Source organism: Theropithecus gelada, chromosome 3 (genome assembly GCF_003255815.1).
Source record: "Theropithecus gelada isolate Dixy chromosome 3, Tgel_1.0, whole genome shotgun sequence".
In the NCBI taxonomy this organism is placed as follows: Eukaryota; Metazoa; Chordata; class Mammalia; order Primates; family Cercopithecidae; genus Theropithecus; species Theropithecus gelada.
Window position 1 is genome coordinate 42,726,914 of NC_037670.1, and position 14,950 is coordinate 42,741,863.

Here is a 14,950-nt window from a genome sequence, read left to right on the forward strand (position 1 = left end):
CGCCAAGTGGTAAAAAATGAGATCTAGTTACACATATGTCTTCATTAAAAGATGATGTGTTGATAAAATACTAAGAACAGAATATACTTAAAATGTCACACATGAAACTTTGATATTTTATGTTTTAGGTAGGAACAATCTTTCTTATATTATAATTTTATTAAACAAATGCAGTGTTTTTTCTCATTTCATCAACCTTTTTTGGTTGTAGCTAAAAGTAATCATAATAGCTGATATGTATTGACTATATACTTGTACTGTGGCAGAAGTTTTTAGCCCTTCACTGAATCCATTCTTCTGTTTTTACCTAGGAATAGGGTTGCTTCTAGGCATGTGGCTTTCTGGCTAGAGAATTCATTTCTCAGCCCACCTTAGAAGTAGACATAGCCAAATAAAATTAAATTATCCTTCGGGAAAGTGAATGGCAATGAGCTACTTTGGGGTCTGGCTCTGTAAGACTGTGACCTCTTCCGTATGCTCTCTTTCTGGTTCCTCACTTGATGGCACTAGACTCCAGCGACCACTGTGCAGCACGTATATTATCCCAGGTGTTTGCTACTGCCTCCCAGGAAAATCGTTATATGAAAAAGATATGCTTCCTTGTTTCTTTTTCTTTTTAGTTAAAACACTACTTTTTAAAATAAAAAGTCATAGTGGTTTAGGCTTTTATTCCAGCTAATAAATGTAAAGTGTGCCTTGCAATTTTCTAAATACTTTCCATGAACTTTATCATTTAATCATCAAAACAGTTTAAATAGGTGGGTACTTTTATTGTCACCCTGTTTGGAAAATAAAGAAGCTCAGATTTATATAGATGAAGTAATTTGCCCATTTATTCTGCTACTGCCATATTTCGTTAACTCTAATATGCACATTTTTTTTTTTTCCAAATCACAACATCTCTGAACTCAATATACATCTTGAAATAATTGTAATCCTGCAAGTCATTTGCAGATGGTGGGGGATAGTATGTAGAATAATGATACCCACTAAAAACTAATGTATTCAATTTGGTAAAACACAGTAGACATGGCTGTAGGCGTTCAAACCCGGGCAGCCTTCCTTCGGAACTCTTGAACTGAAGCATTCCTTCACTTAAAAAATGAAATTATTTTAATGTACATAAAAATGAGACAGTGTTGTATGTTTTCCAAGTAGATTTGATTCTATTTATCTTGTTTTCCATATCTCTTCTAGATAATTTATCAAATTACTTGATAAATAACTTTTATCTTCAAGCATTAAAAAAAATGCCCCTTTGAAATATCCGAACCAATAGTGATAGGTGACAAGGATATTCCAGCTTTTTCTTTATATTATAATGGCAAAACCCACAATTGCTTTTGTACCAACCTAACAGTTCCTTGTGATGCAAGAATATAACAGAGGGCTAAATCTCCATTTCTTGGGATGTCTGCTGCTGTAATATGGAATTAATGAATCTGGTAAAATATATGATTCACAAGTAGGACAGGTTTGAAAATGTCAGTTTTCACAAATGAATACATCCCTACTAAGTTCCTGCCAAGGTGATCATGCACTTTTCCCTTCTTTCTTCCTCATTTCTCTCTCTCTCTCTTTCTCTCTCTCTCTCTCTCTCTCTCACCTTCTCACTCGCCTTTCTTTGAAGATAAAATTTCAGTCATTTGAACGGTTTGGAAATACTCCTGGAAGATAAAACTACATGATAAATTTTAGTTTATTTACAAGATTCTGAACTTCTTGAAGATCATCTATGACTTAAATGTCTCTCTGTGCTACAGCCCTTGGTCTCGCAAGTCTGTTAAATTTCACTGCTTTTGAACAAACAGGGTGGTACAAACTTCTTCAATTGCTTAATTCAATGATCTTGAGCACTTCCTTTGTAGCAATTAGTATTTCCGGCACAGTTCAAGTGCAAGAAGTACACTTATATATACTAGGGGTATCCTAAAGAATAAATTATTTAGGTAATCACATTGAAGAAAAGGATCAATTTCCATTACATTTTTGTCTCAGTGTTTTTACTTTCCCTCACAAATTTCGACTGTGTTCATCAAAAACAAACAAAAAACACTTAATTTCCAATAATACATTTTTGTGTAATTTAATCATATAGACACATGATTTCAAATAACCATTCTCCTTCAGAAAATTGCCCCTAAAGAAATTAGGACAAATAGTAAAACGTTTAAAAATATTTTTAAAATACATGTTTGTAACTGGATTTTATAGGCAATAAATGGGAAATGATCTCTGATTATATACCTGAAAGTAAGTATATCACAATAAAAGAGTAATAGTCTTTGAGTTTTGATAACAGGGCATATTTTTCCCTTTTATTTTCCTGTTATTATAAATGTTATGTATAGGTCTTTGTAGTAGAAACTATATAGGAATAATGAAATATCATTATAGGAATAATGAAATATCATTATAGGAAATAATGAAATATCATGTGATGCTTTTTGAGGGCTTGTAAGGGCTAATCACTATGCAACACCATTTATAAATTATTACTTCCATTATTCAATACAAGATTATGAGCTATTGTATTATTATTCTCATTTTCTTTCTGAGTGGATAGTGCAGGGAGGTAAATTATTCAAAACATTGCAAATCAGAGGAACCTGGACTGGAACTCATGTAATTATAGAAGTGCCTTTTGACTAATTGGTTATGTCATTTCCCCTGAAAAAGTTGAACAAACAATATTCCTGTACTCAAGTAATAGGGCAAATAGTACGCACATGGAACATTGCTAAACACTATTTGAAAATGAAAATAAAAATAAGCTTGCACTGAAAAAAGACAAAAAGCTCTCTAATTAATCAGGCTACGGGGAGATAGGGATGGACAGGCACAGAAAACAACAGTTACAATAGGAAGCCATCTCGTGCCACTCAGAATGGTGATTATTAAAAAGTCAGGAAACAATAGATTCTGATGAGGCTGTGGAGAAATAGGAACGCTTTTACACTGTTGGTGGGAGTATAAATTAGTTCAACCATTGTGGAAGACAGTGTAGCGATTCCTCAAGGATCTAGAACAGGAAACACCATTTGATGCAGCAATCCCATTACCGGGTATATAACCAAAGAATTATAAATCATTCTGCTAGAAAGACACATGCACACGTATGTTTATTGCAGCACTATTTACAATAGCAAAGACTTGGAACCAACCCAAATGCCCATCAATGATAGACTGGATTAAAAAAAAAAAAGTGGCATATATATACCACGGAATACTATATAGTCATTAAAAAGAATGAGTTTATTTCCTTTGCAGGGATATGGATGAAGCTAGAAGCCATCATTCTCACCAAACTAACACAGGAACAGAGAACCAAACACCACATGTTCTCACTTACAATTGGAGTACAATGAGAACACATGGACACAGGGAGGGAAACAGCATACACTGGGACCTGTCGGGGGGTGAGGGGCCGGGGAGGGAGAGCATTAGTACGAATACCTAATACATGCGGGGCGTAAAACCTAGATAATGGGTTTATAGATGCAGCAAACCACCATGGTACATGGATACCTGTGTAAAAAACCTACACATTCTGCACAGGCATCCTGGAACTTAAAGTAAAAAAAAGAGAGAGAGAGAGAGAGAAATAAAACTCTAATTATTAAAAAAACACTAACAATGAAAGTTTCAAAATAAAATAAATATAGAATAATAATAATAATAAAAGAATACAATGACTACTACATTAACAGGAAACATTGTCTCTCCCATGTTCATACTATGAGGATCTCCTTTTGGAGTGACTATTGCTTTCCTACCAATCACATTTCCAGCTCTATCATGCTTCTTGCGTTTATAACTGGAGATGCCCAAATACTACACCATCGTCACTTTATGAAGGCACCCAATGTAAAATTAATCCCCAATTCTAATCCTGCCTGAGAAAAAGTGGATCACCCAAAACTGATCTTTTCTTAAACCTTTCTCAAAATCATTCCATAGAAAGCCAAATCCTACAAAGACACTCCTGGTTTGTGAGATTACAGGTTTGTCCCTGTGGCCTTTTATAGACTAGACTTTACCATATAGATTGCTTTAATAGAAAGAAGAATATGCTAAATGCTGTTAAACATGTTTAAGTATTCCGTAGTTGGGGTGCTAAAAAGGAAGTGATTACTTTACATTTCATGTGGAACCAAAAAAGAGCCCGTATAGTCAAGACAATCCTAAGTAAAAAAAACAAAGCTGAAGGCATCACACTACCTGACTTCAAACTACACTACAAGGCTACAGTAACCACAACAGCATGGTACTGGTACTAAAACAGATATGTAGACCAATGGAACAGAACAGAGCCCTCAGAAATAATGCAAAACATCTACAAACATCTGATCTTTGAAAAACCTGACAAAAACAAGCAATAGGGGAAAGGATTCCCTATTTAATAAATGGTGCTGGGAAAACTGGCTAGCCATACACAGAAAACTGAAAGTGGACCCCTTCCTTACCCCTTAAACAAAAATTAACTGAAGATGGATTAAAGAGCTAAATGTAAGACTGAAAACCATAAAAACCCACAAGAAAATCTAGGCAATACCATTCAGGACATAGGCATGGGCAAAGACTTCATGACTAAAACACCAAAAGCAATTGCAACAAAAGTGAAAATTGACAAATGGGATCTGATTAAACTAAAGAGCTTCTGCACAGCAAAAGAAACTATCACCAGAGTGAACAGTCAACCTACAGAATAGGAGAAAATTTTTGCAATCTATCCATCTGACAAAGGGCTAATATCCAGAATCTACAAGGAACTTAAACAAATTTATAAGAAAAAAAAATAACCCCATCAAAAAGTGGGTAAAGGATATGAACAGACACTTCTCAAAAGAAGACATATATGCGGTCAACAAACATATGAAAAAAAGCTCATCATCACCGGTCATTAGAGAAATGCAAATCAAAACCACAATGAGATACCATCTCATACCAGTTAAAATGGCAATCATTAAAAAGTCAGGAAACAATAGATGCTGGAGAGGATGTGGAGAAATAGGAATACTTTCATACTGTTGGTGAGAGTGTCAACTGGTTCAACCATTGTGGAAGAGTGTGGCGATTCCTCAAGGATCTAGAACCAGAAATACCATTTGACCCAGCAATCCCATTACTAGGTTTATACCCAAAAGATTAGATATCATTCTACGATAAAGATACATGCTATAAAGACACATATGTTTATTGCAGCACTGTTTACAATAGCAAAAACTTGAAACCAACCCAAATGCCCATCAATGTTAGACTGGATAAAGAAAATGTGGCACATGTGCACCCTGGAATACTAAGCACCCATAAAAAAGGATTTGTTCATGTCCTTAGCAGGGACATGGATGAAGCTGGAAACCATCATTCTCAGCAAACACAGGAACAGAAAAGCAAACACTTCATGTTCTCACTCATAATTAGGAGCTGAACAATGAGAACACATGGACACAGGGAGGGAAACATCACATAGTGGGGCCTGTCAGGCGGTGGGGGCTAGGGGAGGGATAGCATTAGGAGAAATACCTAAAGTAGATGATGGGTCGATGGATGCAGCAAACCACCATGGCATGTGTATACCTATGTAACAAACCTGCATGTTCTGCAAATGTATCCCAGAACTTAAAGTATTAAAAAAAAAAAAAAATTAGCAATGCTTGGTGGCAGGCACCTGTAATCCCAGCTTCTTAGGAGGCTTAGGCAGGAGAATTGCTTGAAAAAAAAGTCATTAAACCTAAAGAGTGTACATCATATATATGAATACCATGGGTAACTTCAATTAACCTTTCATCTATAACTTCTCCTGGGCTCACATATCTGATTTATTGTAACTTCAACACTGCTAACTCACTGTACAGGAAAAATACCACACAGGTTAGTTTCCCTGTGAATATGAGCACTTTTATCACTTATCATTTTTTGCCAGGCTTTTTTATTTTTTTTTTCCTAATGCTGGAATACCATTCTCAATACAAGAGCTACGTAATATTCTATAACTTACCCTTTGTCTGTTGAGTCATTCCCGGAACCACCAAGACAGCCTTTAAGGACAATACTGTGTCAATTACTGTAATCACTTCCCGCTTCTTTCTCTCTTAGAAAGTTGCCATTTAAGTCACAGCTTCATTCTGAATGGTCTCTTGATTTCAAACCTCTTGTTGAGAGATTCACTGACTTCTCAAATAAGAGTCAATTTATTAATTTTCCCAGAGCTTTTGACATTTTTGTAAAAGTCACTTTCTCTTCACTTTAAATATCATTTTCACCAGGTAATCACTTGTCTATTAATTTAAGTGTAAAAATCCTTCTTAATGTTCTTTATTAAAAAATGTTATGTTCTTCTATTGCCTTGCCCTAAAGATGTCATAATTTTTATGGCATTCTACAACATACTTATTGATGTATTTGATGTATTCTCCATTTTATCTGTAGGAAGTAGTAATCTCCTCTTTTTTTTTACTCCCCCCTGCAGGCCTACTTTTTTTCATTTCAAATACTTTCTTATAATTCACTTACTCAATACATTCTGAACACTTTCTTAATGACTTCATAATTGCTAACTTAAAAAAAAAACCTCTTTAAATTGGGCCCAGATTAGTTTTTCTATTACATGAAAGTTAATGACAATGGAAAATATCTTGCCTTGCCAAACATGTGAAGAAATTGCCCTTCAAAGTGTCTAATAAGTATTTTTAAATGCTTTGATGAGCCATGTCATTTCTATATATGCAAAATGATTTAAAATATTTATAAGGAAATTACTTTCTTTCCTATGCCCCACATTTTATTTGCAACAAATTAAGTCTACTTTCCTGACCATACAACTAGAAACTTCCTTCCATTTATTTCATTTTAGAAAGCTCTTGTCAAAGTCCCACTAACTACCTTGTAACTTACATATTTCTAAATGTATACCTAAAATACAAATTTCTCCAAGAAGACATTCACCCCTGCCCTCAATCCTTTCCTTAATCCCCACTGCCTTTTTTTTTTTTTTTTTTTTTTTTTAGTTTCTATAGCATTTGTCTGGCATTAAGCAGAAATTAGAATGGTGTGAAAATATTCATGGTCGCAGAAGGAACCAATCTTGTTAAACCTCTCATTTTTAATCATCTCACTTTCTGCTAAACACATTTCTCTCTTCACTATCATTTGCTACCTATGGTTTGTCTAAACCCTTACTCATCATGTAAGGCCAAAGGTCCTTGCCTTAGCCACGCCAGAGAATTGGTTGTGGCGGCAGCCCGCAGCGAGTGAGAGGGACACGGATGGAGAGAAAACAAAACAAAACAAAAAACTGTGGGCTTTATTGAGCAGAGTGACAGTACAAAGCTTCCACAGCATGGAAGGGGTCCCAAGCGGGTAGACAGTGTTCGATTTTTCGATCACCTTTTAAACTCTTTAAAGCGGGAAATACGTGCAGAGGGAAGATGTTCCCAGAGCGAGAAACAAAGGCAGCAAATTATTTTGTGACATGTCTTAGATTTTGAGGAAAACCGTAATTGTAACTTAGGTTTCATCTATTTTATGGCCTTGCAGGAGCATGGCAAAGGGGACAGCATTTTAGAGGACTTTACAAAGGATGTTTCCAAGGAATTGGAATTCGGAGCATAGATAAGGTCCGCAGCTCACAGAAAAACGGGCTTTTAACATTCCTTTTAGTTTTAGGGGAGAGGGGAGGGAGAGAGGACGAGGGGAAGCTTACAGCAAAATTTTCGCTGTTTATAGCTTTCTTGGGGAAGAAAACACATGCACAAATTCTGATGTTAGCAATATTTTAAGCGTATATCTTCAGTGTTATTCATCCAGCACCGAAGTAAGTTCTGATGCAGGAAATGAGTGAGTTTCACCGCTTTCTGAGCCCCTACTCGGCCCAGGAAGCCCAGCTGGCCCCTCCTTTCAATTACATCTTAGTTTGCCATAAATATCGACTTTACTGTCAGTGACTATTTTCAGCGTTTCCTAGCTAGGAAACAAATATCTACATTTTCTGCTCAATGCCGGTACTACCAAAAGAGTATTATTTCTGACATATCTGTTAATTGGACAGTTTCATTATGTCAAGGTAGTTGGTGGTCCTGTGATACTTCGGCCCCAAACCTCTTCCAACAGTCAGTACTAATAAATTGCTACAGTGTTTTAAAGCAGATATGTGTTATACACATTTATATCTCTTTCTTAATCTAACCATTCATGCATTTTTATTCTGAAATTATTTTTTCAAACAACTAACATGTGCTAGGACTGTTCATTCCCTGAGGATATGGATGTAAAATAGTTTTTCTCTTTTCATGAATATAGTTCCCATTTACACTGTAAAATGTTTGAGGGGTTATTAATTTGGTTTGTTTTCACATGCCTCAGAACAACTAGCAGTAAGATTTTCTACTGCATGTTCAATAATATTTTGTCTCCGTTTGTTTAATTTTTCCATTGCTAAATTAAATAAGCAGACGGTCATTTTCCTGAGACTGTCTCCCTACTTGAGTTCCTATGTAAACAACTGAAACCTAACTTAGAAGAATACTTTTTTAGTAACCGATAGGCAGGCTTCAGCCAATTACAAGCAGCTGAGTTTCAGCCAATCACAAGCAGCTGAGTTTCAGCCAGTCATTGGCTACAAAGTGATGAGATCATGACCAGTTTAAGCAAATGCCTACCTGTAACCCATCAAGCTATTTCTATCTTTCAATAAATATGTGGATAAAACTCTGTTCATGGCTCTCAGCTCTGAAGGCTGTCAGCCCCCTGATTTCCCACTCCATACTCTATATTTCTGTGTGTGTGTCTTTAATTCCTTTAAGGCTGCTGGGTTAGGGTCTCCACGACTGAGCTGGTCTCAGCCTGATTCTTTCTGAAATGTGCCTGAATATATTTGGTATTTAGAAATGCCAATATAATATTTTGAAACAATAAACACATACAAATATACTTAGAGAGAAACCATAATTGAAACACCATAAAAGGCGAGTTAAGATTTTAATATTTTTCTTTCGAAGGCTGATTTAGATTTTCTTTCATCATTCTTAACATACCAGTAAGGAAACTTGTGGGAAGATCCAATCTTAGGGCATTTGCTGGGAGTAAAGAAAATCACTGTGAAGTCAAAATCTATAATCAATTAAACCCTATGGCATGATAAAATTGAACTAAGCCACACTGTTAGCTACTTCATGAACCCCTCTCTAAAGTTATATTATTGGCCGGGCGCGGTGGCTCACGCCTGTAATCCCAGCACTTTGGGAGGCTGAGGCTGGCGGATCACGAGGTCAGGAGATCGAGACCATCCTGGCTAACACGGTGAAACCCCGTCTCTACTAAAAATACAAAAAATTAGCCGGACGTGGTGGCGGCGCCTGTACTCCCAGCTACTCGGGAGGCTGAGGCAGGAGAATGGCGGGAACTCGGGAGGCGGAGCTGGCAGTGAGCCAAGATCGCGCCACTGCACTCCAGCCTGGGCGACAAGGCGAGACTCCGTCTCAAAAAAAAAAAAAAAAAAAAGTTCTATTATCAGTAATTTTAAGGTAAGAACGACTATTCCAAATAGAAATATTTGATCTTTTATTTTTGTATTTCATATAGTGACAATTATATAACATTTCTTCTCATTCACTCATTTATCATCAATTATTTTTACACAATCATATATTTTTTGAGAATCTCCCCTCATACCCTTGCAGTCTCCAGGTCACTTTTTCCGCTTGTGGATTTTGGCGCAAGCCCCAGAAAGATGGCTGGGGGCAAAGGCGCTGCGTACTGTTCAATGAGACCCATAATGTGGCTGTAACTGTCTTCCTCGTACTGCGAGAACACTGCAGGCAGATCTAGTTCCTCATAGGGTGCCTTCACCCGGGTCACCTTCCCGGCCTCCTTCTGCTGGTAATTTTCCTTCAGGATCTGGTTCTGTTCCAGAGTGGCCCGCTGCAGACACTGAACCACCAGCCGGCTGCATTTGGATGTCAGTGCCAACTTTGCTGGTCCCACTGGGGTCCCCAGAGAGGTCAAGGTAATCATCCTGAATCTGAAAGAACTCTGCCATCTCCAGCAGGACTTTCTTGGTATTGGCGTGCTCCTTCTCACACCAATTCCTGCCATGTACATGGCTGCAGTTACAGGAAGGTAGAAGGAGTAGAAAGCTGTCTTGTACTTGTTAATAGATTTATACCTCTTTTCAGTGAATCAGCCAAGATCGACAATGCCCTGGGGGGCTGTGATGAGGTCCAGGGGCTGCCCAATCCAGTCTGATAGGAACTCTGCAGAAAGAGCTCAATCAGGTTCAGGTAACAGGGCTGCTCCTGGCAATAGTGCTTCAGCAGGCTGTAGGTATACACTTCCAGAAGGATAGCATCACTGACGGCATCCAAATCTATGCCCTGCTTCCGATACCAGCAGATCTGTCCCCGGCAGGTAAGAGATGAATCTATGATGTTATCTGCCACCAGCAAGAAAGATTGCAGCCGTTCCACACACCATCCCACAGTCAGGGCCCACTGGAGATTATCAGCATCTTGTTCCCTTGGTTCCATCAGCTCCCTGAATGCTACTAGCACCGTCAAACCCCGTGATACTTGCCCCCACTGGCATTATACTCCAGGACCTCCTTGAGCCGGGCAATAGCATCTCCTGTCTCTGGGTGTCCCATCTCATCCTCAGTCAACACTCTAAATATCTGGGAGGAGTGCTGAATGAAATTCTGCTTTTCTTGGTCATAAATATCTGATTTCTGGTCTCCATTCATTCTGAAGGAGGACCAAAGGGCTCTGTTCCTGGATGTGGGTTCCTGCTCCTATCATCTTTTATTAAATAACTTTCAGCATGGTAAAATGTGATCCTAATTGATTAACTAAAATTTTTACATTTTTTTCTTTAACCCCAAGATATGTTGTAATTGCAAATCAATACAGTCTTTGGGGATGAGTTAAGCCGCAGACCCATATGGCACAAACCTTGATGACTCAATGACATTTCACTGTGAACATTAATATTGTGCTTTAGTGCTACCCACTCTTTTGCTGGTAATGCTTCTGCCTCTACTTTTAATTATATTTAGCATGCCCTTTTATAATATGTGAGACATGGCTTATGGAAATATGAAGAGCATGTTTATTTCAACAACAACAACAACAACAACAACAACAACAAAAAAGGAAGACTAAAAAGAATGCCAGCAATCCCAGCATTTCTGGAGGGGAAAAAAAAAAGTAGATGGGTCATTTTTTTTAATAGACTACTTTTTTTGCTTCAGAAAGACATCTTTTATACTTTTTTTCTCAAATATTCAAAAATTTAACCCTATAAAAAAAAGCAAGTAAATATGAACAATATATAAAACTTTGATACTTGGAGAAGTTTGCCTATTATTTTTTGCTTCATGGTATTTCTTTATTTTTAGGGGCAGTTTAATTACCCATATACTTTGTTTTTCCTTTACCTTATCACTACCAGTGTCAACATAGGAAGCAGGCCATATGAACTTATGAGAACACATGTCCAGTTAATATCTAGTAATAGCTGTCATTTAATGCCTGCCTGCTGTGCACTAGGCACTGTTGTTAAGTGCTTTATGCACATTTGTACACACCCCCATCATCTAGAACTGTAGGATGTAGGTACTTATTCTCATTTTACAATCGAAGAGATATAATTTTTGAAAATTAAGAAATATGCCCAAGGTTTTATTCAAATACCTTTCAAGGTATAGCACTCTGAAGCTAGAAGCTATATCCTTTATAATAACATAACCACACTTTCTTTTCATTTTTACAAATTAAGATATGAAACTCTTGGAGGAAAATTTGCATTGTTGAAGCTAACTCTGAATAATATTTGAACCCTCAGTATATGTATGTGTTTGTGTGTATTTGTATATATATTAAAAAACAAAATGGTTGATATAATTACTCTTCCAACTCTTAGCCATAATTAATATTTTATAATGTTAAATTGCAATTTGGTAAACTGCAAATAAGATTTTCACATAAAAATGGAAATATTATTTTCTATTTATTTTAATATGAGATATTTAATATCATATACAATACAAAAACTATAATTTTATATATATTTTATGCAGCATTTATAGTATATATACAAGATATATACTGTTTATATATTTATATATTTATTATATATAACGTATATATATGGATGTGTATATATAAAAAATATGTAAATGATTGAAAAATGCATAAATTTGATAATTTTGTTTTTAAAAGTTTTTATAATAGCATTGTTCTCATTGATTATATGTGATATGTTTTATCTGATAATATAAATTTTTTGGCAAATATTCAGATAAAATTATTAATATCTGCTAAAAATTGATTCTATTTATGTCATAGGCTAATGATCACCTTCCTATTACCTTAAAAATCATGTCAAACAATCTGTCATATAAGCACCTTAGAAGTCAACTACCATGTCTTAACAACAAGTAAAAAGCTTAACAAAACTCAAAAATGAAAAATTCTTCTTGGACCTGTCAGAGAAGTTGATATCACAAAACAAACTACTGTCTTCCAAATTTCAGAAATCTCTGCAGAAGCCCAGGTAAGAAAACCTAAATTGTAATGAACAGATTGCTGAAGGCTAAGGTTGGACAAGTCTGACAGTAAAAAGCACAGGACAGAGTCATGGGAGGCCCCATCCTTTTGTGAGTTTTACTTTTAGTAGCTATTCCAGCTCCTCACAATAAATATTAGGAAAAAAATAATATCTTCATGCTTTTAGTAGGATAACAGGAAAAGAAATCATTTTAACATAAGGCAGAGCATTCTGTTCTTTTTAACAATGACTGTCCTCAGTAGAAACTATTTTACTATAGCCTAACCTGATGGGATTTTATCAGAGTCTACCCTACCTGGAAAAGGGGATACCAACCTCCAATTAGCTCTAGCCTTCTAGATGGGGGAAGGAAAATTCTCAATCTTAGTCTTCTCTAGCCATCCAGTCCCACCTAAGGGGGGGGGGGGAAACACTGAGAGTCACTAATATAGTTTGTAGTCCAGGAACACAGGCTCACCAATACTGAGACTTAACCATAGAACTATATAATTCTTGCCCTCTTTAACTCCTAACCTTACTATCATACCACTAAAGGCTTATTTGCTGGAATTTCATTCATTCTGTATATCATGTCCAGATTTCAGTAGCTAATTACAAGGCATACTGAAAGGCAAAAACCAACCATTTAAAAACCAGTTTAAAGAGACTAAAAAAGTATAAGAATTGGAGTCATATATGGCAGAGATGTTGGAATTATCATGCTAGGAATGTAAAATAATGATGAGGGTGCCAATGGAAGAAGTAGACAACATTCAAGGATAGACAGGTAATTTAAACAGAAAGATAAAATTTTAAGAATGGATAAAAAAGAAATATTAGAGAAAATAAACACTATAATAGAAATGAATAATACTTTCTTCAGTTGTGTCCATGAATAAACTGGACACAGCTAAGAAATAATCTTTGAGTTTGCGAACATGACAATAGAAACTTCCAAAACTGAAAAGCAAGAAGGAAAAACAGACTGAATAAAAAGAAAAAAATAAAAAGCAGAACAGAATATCCACTAACTGTGGAGCAACTGTTACAGATTATGTGATATATGCATATTGAGAATACCAGAGGAAGATAAAAGAGAAAGAAAGTGAAACAATATCTGAAGCAGTAATGACTGTGAATGTTTTCAAATTAGCATCAGCCACCAAAGCACAGTTCTAGGAAGTTCTGAGAACACCAAGCAGAATAAGTGCTAAGAAATTGACACTTAGGCATATCATATTCAAACTTTAGAAGATGAAGAAAATTTTGAAAGCAGACAAAGGGAAACAGCACTTCATCTATAGTGGAGGAAAAGTAAAAATTACATTCATTTTCTCCTCAGAAACCATAGAAGCAGAGAATGGCATGAAATCTTTAAAGCATTCAGAGAAAAAAATTATCACCAATTTTGTATCCTGTAAAAGCATCTTTCAAAAGTGAAAGAGAAATAAAGATATTCTCAGACAAACAAAAATTGAGGAAATTTTTTGCAAGTAAGCTCTGCCTTGCAAGATATAGAAGAGGTTTCAATGTTTCTTGCCCCCGATTTATTCAAGTTATTTATTTGTTTATTTGCTATTGTGTTACATGGGTTTTTTATACATTTCGGATATTAACTCCTTATCATATATATAGTTTGCAAAATAATTTTGAATTGATTTTTGTATATGTTGTGAAATAAGCATCTAATATTATTTTTCTGCTTGTGGATATTCAGTTTTTTCAGCATGGTTTATTGCAAAGACTATTGTTTTTCTATTTGCGTATTCTTGGCACTCTTGAATTTCTCAAAAGATGACATACAAATGGCCAACAGATATATGAAAAGGTGCTTAGCATCACTCATCATCAGATAAATAGAAATCAAAACCGTAAGGGGTTATCAGCTTACAACTCTTAAAATGACAATTATAAAAAAGATGAAAAGTGTTGTCAGGGAAATTCACCCTCAATAAAGAAGGAAATCCTAACATTTATGACAACATAGAATAACATGGAGGAAGACATTATACTAAACAAAATAAGACATACACAGAAAGACAAATATTGCATGATATCACTTACATGTGGACTCTAAAATAGTCAAACTCATCAAAGCAGAGAGTAGAATAGTGGTTACAAAGGACTGAGGGGGTAGCAGTGAAGAAATGGGTAGGTGTTTGTCAAAAGGTAGAAACTTTCAGTTATAAGATTAACGAATTCTGTTGACCTAATATACAATATGCTGACCACAGTGAATGCACTCTATTGTATATTAGAAAATTTTTAATCGAGTAGCTCTTATACCACACACATATACACACATACAAATGGCATCTGTGTGAAATAATGGATATGTTAATTAGCTTGATTATGGTGATCATTTCACAATGTATATGTATGTCAAAACATCAGGTTGTATATCTTA

The 14,950-nt window shown here is 35.8% G+C and overlaps 1 pseudogene; it reads right to left on the reverse strand.

Annotated features, from left to right (window-relative positions):
• Positions 1–9,666: 9,666 nt before the first annotated feature.
• On the reverse strand, positions 9,667–10,839 carry LOC112621584 (annotated as a pseudogene).
• Positions 10,840–14,950: the final 4,111 nt, after the last annotated feature.